The sequence below is a fragment of the Medicago sativa genome, chromosome 8 (assembly GCF_051527215.1).
Source record: "Medicago sativa cultivar Bolivia chromosome 8, Bolivia_mono, whole genome shotgun sequence".
Classification (NCBI taxonomy): Eukaryota; Viridiplantae; Streptophyta; class Magnoliopsida; order Fabales; family Fabaceae; genus Medicago; species Medicago sativa.
Genome location: NC_140756.1, coordinates 600,396 through 610,452, shown reverse-complemented (window position 1 = coordinate 610,452; position 10,057 = coordinate 600,396).

The window sequence follows — 10,057 nt, the reverse complement described above, 5'->3', positions numbered from 1 at the left end:
TCTCTAAAAATTCGGCCAAAATGGAGGTTAAGAAAATCTCCTCGTTAATTTAGGACATTACTCGTTTTCGACCCATTTTTACTAGGAAGGCCATAAAGTGGCCGATTTGTATTGAATCTTAGCATGTGACAATTCGTTGGATAGGTAAACAACATAACTACGACTTCCATGGGATATTTTTGCATTCTCTAAAAATTTAGCCAAAATTGAGGTTAAGAAAATCCTCTCGTTAATTTAGGACATTACTCGTTTTCGACCCTTTTTTATAAGGAAGGCCATAAAGTGGCCGATTTGTATTGAATCTTAGCATGGGACAATTCGTTGGATAGGTAAACAACATAGCTACGACTTCCATGGGGTATTTTTGTATTCTCTAAAAATTTAGCCAATATGGAGGTTAAGAAAATCCCCTCGTTAATTTAGGACATTACTCGTTTTCTACCCTTTTTTATAAGGAAGGCCATAAAGTGGCCGGTTTCTATTGAATCTTAGCATGGGACAATTCGTTGGATAGGTGAACAACATAGCTACGACTTCCATGGGATATTTTTGCATTTTTTAAAAATTCAGCCAAAATGGAGGTTAAGAAAATCTCCTCGTTAATTTGGGACATTACTCGTTTTCGACCCTTTTTTACTAGGAAGGCCATAATGTGGCTGATTTGCATTGAATCTTAGCGTGTAACAATTCGTTGGATAGGTAAACAACATAACTACGACTTCCATGGGATATTTTTGCATTTTTTAAAAAATTCAGCCAAAATGGAGGTTAAGAAAATCTCCTCGTTAATTTGGGACATTACTCGTTTTCGACCCTTTTTTACTAGGAAGGCCATAATGTGGCTGATTTGCATTGAATCTTAGAGTGTGACAATTCGTTGGATAGGTAAACAACATAACTACGACTTCCATGGGATATTTTTGCATTCTCTAAAAATACGGCCAAAATGGAGTTTAAGAAAATCTCCTCGTTAATTTAGGACATTACTCGTTTTCGACCCATTTTTACTAGGAAGGCCATAAAGTGGCCGATTTGTATTGAATCTTAGCATGTGACAATTCGTTGGATAGGTAAACAACATAACTACGACTTCCATGGGATATTTTTGTATTCTCTAAAAATTTAGCCAATATGGAGGTTAAGAAAATCCCCTCGTTAATTTAGGACATTACTCGTTTTCGACCCTTTTTTATAAGGAAGGCCATAAAGTGGCCGGTTTCTATTGAATCTTAGCATGGGACAATTCGTTGGATAGGTGAACAACATAGCTACGACTTCCATGAGATATTTTTGCATTTTTTAAAAATTCAGCCAAAATGGAGGTTAAGAAAATCTCCTCGTTAATTTGGGACATTACTCGTTTTCGACCCTTTTTTACTAGGAAGGCCATAATGTGGCCGATTTGCATTGAATCTTAGCGTGTGACAATTCGTTGGATAGGTAAACAACATAACTACGACTTCCATGGGATATTTTTGCATTCTCTAAAAATTCGGCCAAAATGGAGGTTAAGAAAATCTCCTCGTTAATTTAGGACATTACTCATTTTCGACCCATTTTTACTAGGAAGGCCATAAAGTGGCCGATTTGTATTGAATCTTAGCATGTGACAATTCGTTGGATAGGTAAACAACATATCTACGACTTCCATGGGATATTTTTGCATTCTCAAAAAATACGGCCAAAATAGAGGTTAAGAAAATCTCCTCGTTAATTTGGGACATTACTCGTTTTCGACCTTTTTTACTAGGAAGGCCATAATGTGGCCGATTTGCATTGAATCTTAGCGTGTGACAATTCGTTGGATAGGTAAACAACATAACTACGACTTCCATGGGATATTTTTGCATTCTCTAAAAATTCGGCCAAAATGGAGGTTAAGAAAATCTCCTCATTAATTTAGGACATTACTCGTTTTCGACCCATTTTTACTAGGAAGGCCATAAAGTGGCCGATTTGTATTGAATCTTAGCATGTGACAATTCGTTGGATAGGTAAACAACATAACTACGACTTCCATGGGATATTTTTGCATTCTCTAAAAATTTAGCCAAAATGGAGGTTAAGAAAATCCTCTCGTTAATTTAGGACATTACTCGTTTTCGACCCTTTTTTATAAGGAAGGCCATAAAGTGGCCGGTTTGTATTGAATCTTAGCATGGGACAATTCGTTGGATAGGTAAACAACATAGCTACGACTTCCATGGGATATTTTTGCATTTTTTAAAAATTCAGCCAAAATGGAGGTTAAGAAAATCCCCTCGTTAATTTAGGACATTACTCGTTTTCGACCCTTTTTTATAAGGAAGGCCATAAAGTGGCCGGTTTGTATTGAATCTTAGCATGGGACAATTCGTTGGATAGGTAAACAACATAGCTACGACTTCCATGGGATATTTTTGCATTTTTTAAAAATTCAGCCAAAATGGAGGTTAAGAAAATCTCCTTGTTAATTTGGGACATTACTCGTTTTCGACCCTTTTTTACTAGGAAGGCCATAATGTGGCCGATTTGCATTGAATCTTAGCGTGTGACAATTCGTTAGATAGGTAAACAACATAACTACGACTTCCATGGGATATTTTTGCATTCTCTAAAAATTTGGCCAAAATGGAGGTTAAGAAAATCTCCTCGTTAATTTAGGACATTACTCGTTTTCGACCCATTTTTACTAGGAAGGCCATAAAGTGGCCGATTTGTATTGAATCTTAGCATGTGACAATTCGTTGGATAGGTAAACAACATAACTACGACTTCCATGGGATATTTTTGCATTCTCTAAAAATTTAGCCAAAATGGAGGTTAAGAAAATCCTCTCGTTAATTTAGGACATTACTCGTTTTCGACCCTTTTTTATAAGGAAGGCCATAAAGTGGCCGGTTTGTATTGAATCTTAGCGTGGGACAATTCGTTGGATAGGTAAACAACATAGCTACGACTTCCATGGGATATTTTTGTATTCTCTAAAAATTTAGCCAACATGGAGGTTAAGAAAATCCCCTCGTTAATTTAGGACATTACTCGTTTTCGACCCTTTTTTATAAGGAAGGCCATAAAGTGGCCGGTTTCTATTGAATCTTAGCATGGGACAATTCGTTGGATAGGTGAACAACATAGCTACGACTTCCATGGGATATTTTTGCATTTTTTAAAAATTCAGCCAAAATGGAGGTTAAGAAAATCTCCTCGTTAATTTGGGACATTACTCGTTTTCGACCCTTTTTTACTAGGAAGGCCATAATGTGGCTGATTTGCATTGAATCTTAGCGTGTGACAATTCGTTGGATAGGTAAACAACATAACTACGACTTCCATGGGATATTTTTGCATTTTTTAAAAATTCAGCCAAAATGGAGGTTAAGAAAATCCTCTCGTTAATTTAGGACATTACTCGTTTTCGACCCTTTTTTATAAGGAAGGCCATAAAGTGGCCGGTTTGTATTGAATCTTAGCATGGGACAATTCGTTGGATAGGTAAACAACATAGCTACGACTTCCATGGGATATTTTTGCATTTTTTAAAAATTCAGCCAAAATGGAGGTTAAGAAAATCCCCTCGTTAATTTAGGACATTACTCGTTTTCGACCCTTTTTTATAAGGAAGGCCATAAAGTGGCCGGTTTGTATTGAATCTTAGCATGGGACAATTCGTTGGATAGGTAAACAACATAGCTACGACTTCCATGGGATATTTTTGCATTTTTTAAAAATTCAGCCAAAATGGAGGTTAAGAAAATCTCCTTGTTAATTTGGGACATTACTCGTTTTCGACCCTTTTTTACTAGGAAGGCCATAATGTGGCCGATTTGCATTGAATCTTAGCGTGTGACAATTCGTTAGATAGGTAAACAACATAACTACGACTTCCATGGGATATTTTTGCATTCTCTAAAAATTTGGCCAAAATGGAGGTTAAGAAAATCTCCTCGTTAATTTAGGACATTACTCGTTTTCGACCCATTTTTACTAGGAAGGCCATAAAGTGGCCGATTTGTATTGAATCTTAGCATGTGACAATTCGTTGGATAGGTAAACAACATAACTACGACTTCCATGGGATATTTTTGCATTCTCTAAAAATTTAGCCAAAATGGAGGTTAAGAAAATCCTCTCGTTAATTTAGGACATTACTCGTTTTCGACCCTTTTTTATAAGGAAGGCCATAAAGTGGCCGGTTTGTATTGAATCTTAGCGTGGGACAATTCGTTGGATAGGTAAACAACATAGCTACGACTTCCATGGGATATTTTTGTATTCTCTAAAAATTTAGCCAACATGGAGGTTAAGAAAATCCCCTCGTTAATTTAGGACATTACTCGTTTTCGACCCTTTTTTATAAGGAAGGCCATAAAGTGGCCGGTTTCTATTGAATCTTAGCATGGGACAATTCGTTGGATAGGTGAACAACATAGCTACGACTTCCATGGGATATTTTTGCATTTTTTAAAAATTCAGCCAAAATGGAGGTTAAGAAAATCTCCTCGTTAATTTGGGACATTACTCGTTTTCGACCCTTTTTTACTAGGAAGTCCATAATGTGGCTGATTTGCATTGAATCTTAGCGTGTGACAATTCGTTGGATAGGTAAACAACATAACTACGACTTCCATGGGATATTTTTGCATTTTTTAAAAATTCAGCCAAAATGGAGGTTAAGAAAATCCTCTCGTTAATTTAGGACATTACTCGTTTTCGACCCTTTTTTATAAGGAAGGCCATAAAGTGGCCGGTTTGTATTGAATCTTAGCATGGGACAATTCGTTGGATAGGTAAACAACATAGCTACGACTTCCATGGGATATTTTTGCATTTTTTAAAAATTCAGCCAAAATGGAGGTTAAGAAAATCCCCTCGTTAATTTAGGACATTACTCGTTTTCGACCCTTTTTTATAAGGAAGGCCATAAAGTGGCCGGTTTGTATTGAATCTTAGCATGGGACAATTCGTTGGATAGGTAAACAACATAGCTACGACTTCCATGGGATATTTTTGCATTTTTTAAAAATTCAGCCAAAATGGAGGTTAAGAAAATCTCCTTGTTAATTTGGGACATTACTCGTTTTCGACCCTTTTTTACTAGGAAGGCCATAATGTGGCCGATTTGCATTGAATCTTAGCGTGTGACAATTCGTTAGATAGGTAAACAACATAACTACGACTTCCATGGGATATTTTTGCATTCTCTAAAAATTTGGCCAAAATGGAGGTTAAGAAAATCTCCTCGTTAATTTAGGACATTACTCGTTTTCGACCCATTTTTACTAGGAAGGCCATAAAGTGGCCGATTTGTATTGAATCTTAGCATGTGACAATTCGTTGGATAGGTAAACAACATAACTACGACTTCCATGGGATATTTTTGCATTCTCTAAAAATTTAGCCAAAATGGAGGTTAAGAAAATCCTCTCGTTAATTTAGGACATTACTCGTTTTCGACCCTTTTTTATAAGGAAGGCCATAAAGTGGCCGGTTTGTATTGAATCTTAGCGTGGGACAATTCGTTGGATAGGTAAACAACATAGCTACGACTTCCATGGGATATTTTTGTATTCTCTAAAAATTTAGCCAACATGGAGGTTAAGAAAATCCCCTCGTTAATTTAGGACATTACTCGTTTTCGACCCTTTTTTATAAGGAAGGCCATAAAGTGGCCGGTTTCTATTGAATCTTAGCATGGGACAATTCGTTGGATAGGTGAACAACATAGCTACGACTTCCATGGGATATTTTTGCATTTTTTAAAAATTCAGCCAAAATGGAGGTTAAGAAAATCTCCTCGTTAATTTGGGACATTACTCGTTTTCGACCCTTTTTTACTAGGAAGGCCATAATGTGGCTGATTTGCATTGAATCTTAGCGTGTGACAATTCGTTGGATAGGTAAACAACATAACTACGACTTCCATGGGATATTTTTGCATTTTTTAAAAATTCAGCCAAAATGGAGGTTAAGAAAATCTCCTCGTTAATTTGGGACATTACTCGTTTTCGACCCTTTTTTACTAGGAAGGCCATAATGTGGCTGATTTGCATTGAATCTTAGCGTGTGACAATTCGTTGGATAGGTAAACAACATAACTACGACTTCCATGGGATATTTTTGCATTCTCTAAAAATACGGCCAAAATGGAGTTTAAGAAAATCTCCTCGTTAATTTAGGAGATTACTCGTTTTCGACCCATTTTTACTAGGAAGGCCATAAAGTGGCCGATTTGTAATGAATCTTAGCATGTGACAATTCGTTGGATAGGTAAACAACATAACTACGACTTCCATGGGATATTTTTGTATTCTCTAAAAATTTAGCCAATATGGAGGTTAAGAAAATCCCCTCGTTAATTTAGGACATTACTCGTTTTCGACCCTTTTTTATAAGGAAGGCCATTAAGTGGCCGGTTTCTATTGAATCTTAGCATGGGACAATTCGTTGGATAGGTGAACAACATAGCTACGACTTCCATGGGATATTTTTGCATTTTTTAAAAATTCAGCCAAAATGGAGGTTAAGAAAATCTCCTCGTTAATTTGGGACATTACTCGTTTTCGACCCTTTTTTACTAGGAAGGCCATAATGTGGCTGATTTGCATTGAATCTTAGCGTGTGACAATTCGTTGGATAGGTAAACAACATAACTACGTCTTCCATGGGATATTTTTGCATTCTCTAAAAATTCGGCCAAAATGGAGGTTAAGAAAATCTCCTCGTTAATTTAGGACATTACTCATTTTCGACCCATTTTTACTAGGAAGGGCATAAAGTGGCCGATTTGTATTGAATCTTAGCATGTGACAATTCGTTGGATAGGTAAACAACATATCTACGACTTCCATGAGATATTTTTGCATTCTCAAAAAATACGGCCAAAATAGAGGTTAAGAAAATCTCCTCGTTAATTTGGGACATTACTCGTTTTCGACCTTTTTTACTAGGAAGGCCATAATGTGGCCGATTTGCATTGAATCTTAGCGTGTGACAATTCGTTGGATAGGTAAACAACATAACTACGACTTCCATGGGATATTTTTGCATTCTCTAAAAATTCGGCCAAAATGGAGGTTAAGAAAATCTCCTCGTTAATTTAGGACATTACTCGTTTTCGACCCATTTTTACTAGGAAGGCCATAAAGTGGCCGATTTGTATTGAATCTTAGCATGTGACAATTCGTTGGATAGGTAAACAACATAACTACGACTTCCATGGGATATTTTTGCATTCTCTAAAAATTTAGCCAAAATGGAGGTTAAGAAAATCCTCTCGTTAATTTAGGACATTACTCGTTTTCGACCCTTTTTTATAAGGAAGGCCATAAAGTGGCCGGTTTGTATTGAATCTTAGCATGGGACAATTCGTTGGATAGGTAAACAACATAGCTACGACTTCCATGGGGTATTTTTGTATTCTCTAAAAATTTAGCCAATATGGAGGTTAAGAAAATCCCCTCGTTAATTTAGGACATTACTCGTTTTCGACCCTTTTTTATAAGGAAGGCCATAAAGTGGCCGGTTTCTATTGAATCTTAGCATGGGACAATTCGTTGGATAGGTGAACAACATAGCTACGACTTCCATGGGATATTTTTGCATTTTTTAAAAATTCAGCCAAAATGGAGGTTAAGAAAATCTCCTCGTTAATTTGGGACATTACTCGTTTTCGACCCTTTTTTACTAGGAAGGCCATAATGTGGCTGATTTGCATTGAATCTTAGCGTGTGACAATTCGTTGGATAGGTAAACAACATAACTACGACTTCCATGGGATATTTTTGCATTTTTTAAAAATTCAGCCAAAATGGAGGTTAAGAAAATCTCCTCGTTAATTTGGGACATTACTCGTTTTCGACCCTTTTTTACTAGGAAGGCCATAATGTGGCTGATTTGCATTGAATCTTAGAGTGTGACAATTCGTTGGATAGGTAAACAACATAACCACGACTTCCATGGGATATTTTTGCATTCTCTAAAAATACGGCCAAAATGGAGTTTAAGAAAATCTCCTCGTTAATTTAGGACATTACTCGTTTTCGACCCATTTTTACTAGGAAGGCCATAAAGTGGCCGATTTGTATTGAATCTTAGCATGTGACAATTCGTTGGATAGGTAAACAACATAACTACGACTTCCATGGGATATTTTTGTATTCTCTAAAAATTTAGCCAATATGGAGGTTAAGAAAATCCCCTCGTTAATTTAGGACATTACTCGTTTTCGACCCTTTTTTACTAGGAAGGCCATAATGTGGCTGATTTGCATTGAATCTTAGAGTGTGACAATTCGTTGGATAGGTAAACAACATAACTACGACTTCCATGGGATATTTTTGCATTCTCTAAAAATACGGCCAAAATGGAGTTTAAGAAAATCTCCTCGTTAATTTAGGACATTACTCGTTTTCGACCCATTTTTACTAGGAAGGCCATAAAGTGGCCGATTTGTATTGAATCTTAGCATGTGACAATTCGTTGGATAGGTAAACAACATAACTACGACTTCCATGGGATATTTTTGTATTCTCTAAAAATTTAGCCAATATGGAGGTTAAGAAAATCCCCTCGTTAATTTAGGACATTACTCGTTTTCGACCCTTTTTTATAAGGAAGGCCATAAAGTGGCCGGTTTCTATTGAATCTTAGCATGGGACAATTCGTTGGATAGGTGAACAACATAGCTACGACTTCCATGGGATATTTTTGCATTTTTTAAAAATTCAGCCAAAATGGAGGTTAAGAAAATCTCCTCGTTAATTTGGGACATTACTCGTTTTCGACCCTTTTTTACTAGGAAGGCCATAATGTGGCCGATTTAAATTGAATCTTAGCGTGTGACAATTCGTTGGATAGGTAAACAACATAACTACGACTTCCATGGGATATTTTTGCATTCTCTAAAAATTCGGCCAAAATGGAGGTTAAGAAAATCTCCTCGTTAATTTAGGACATTACTCATTTTCGACCCATTTTTACTAGGAAGGCCATAAAGTGGCCGATTTGTATTGAATCTTAGCATGTGACAATTCGTTGGATAGGTAAACAACATATCTACGACTTCCATGGGATATTTTTGCATTCTCAAAAAATACGGCCAAAATAGAGGTTAAGAAAATCTCCTCGTTAATTTGGGACATTACTCGTTTTCGACCTTTTTTACTAGGAAGGCCATAATGTGGCCGATTTGCATTGAATCTTAGCGTGTGACAATTCGTTGGATAGGTAAACAACATAACTACGACTTCCATGGGATATTTTTGCATTCTCTAAAAATTCGGCCAAAATGGAGGTTAAGAAAATCTCCTCATTAATTTAGGACATTACTCGTTTTCGACCAATTTTTACTAGGAAGGCCATAAAGTGGCCGATTTGTATTGAATCTTAGCATGTGACAATTCGTTGGATAGGTAAACAACATAACTACGACTTCCATGGGATATTTTTGCATTCTCTAAAAATTTAGCCAAAATGGAGGTTAAGAAAATCCTCTCGTTAATTTAGGACATTACTCGTTTTCGACCCTTTTTTATAAGGAAGGCCATAAAGTGGCCGGTTTGTATTGAATCTTAGCATGGGACAATTCGTTGGATAGGTAAACAACATAGCTACGACTTCCATGGGATATTTTTGCATTTTTTAAAAATTCAGCCAAAATGGAGGTTAAGAAAATCCCCTCGTTAATTTAGGACATTACTCGTTTTCGACCCTTTTTTATAAGGAAGGCCATAAAGTGGCCGGTTTGTATTGATTCTTAGCATGGGACAATTCGTTGGATAGGTAAACAACATAGCTACGACTTCCATGGGATATTTTTGCATTTTTTAAAAATTCAGCCAAAATGGAGGTTAAGAAAATCTCCTTGTTAATTTGGGACATTACTCGTTTTCGACCCTTTTTTACTAGGAAGGCCATAATGTGGCCGATTTGCATTGAATCTTAGCGTGTGACAATTCGTTAGATAGGTAAACAACATAACTACGACTTCCATGGGATATTTTTGCATTCTCTAAAAATTTGGCCAAAATGGAGGTTAAGAAAATCTCCTCGTTAATTTAGGACATTACTCGTTTTC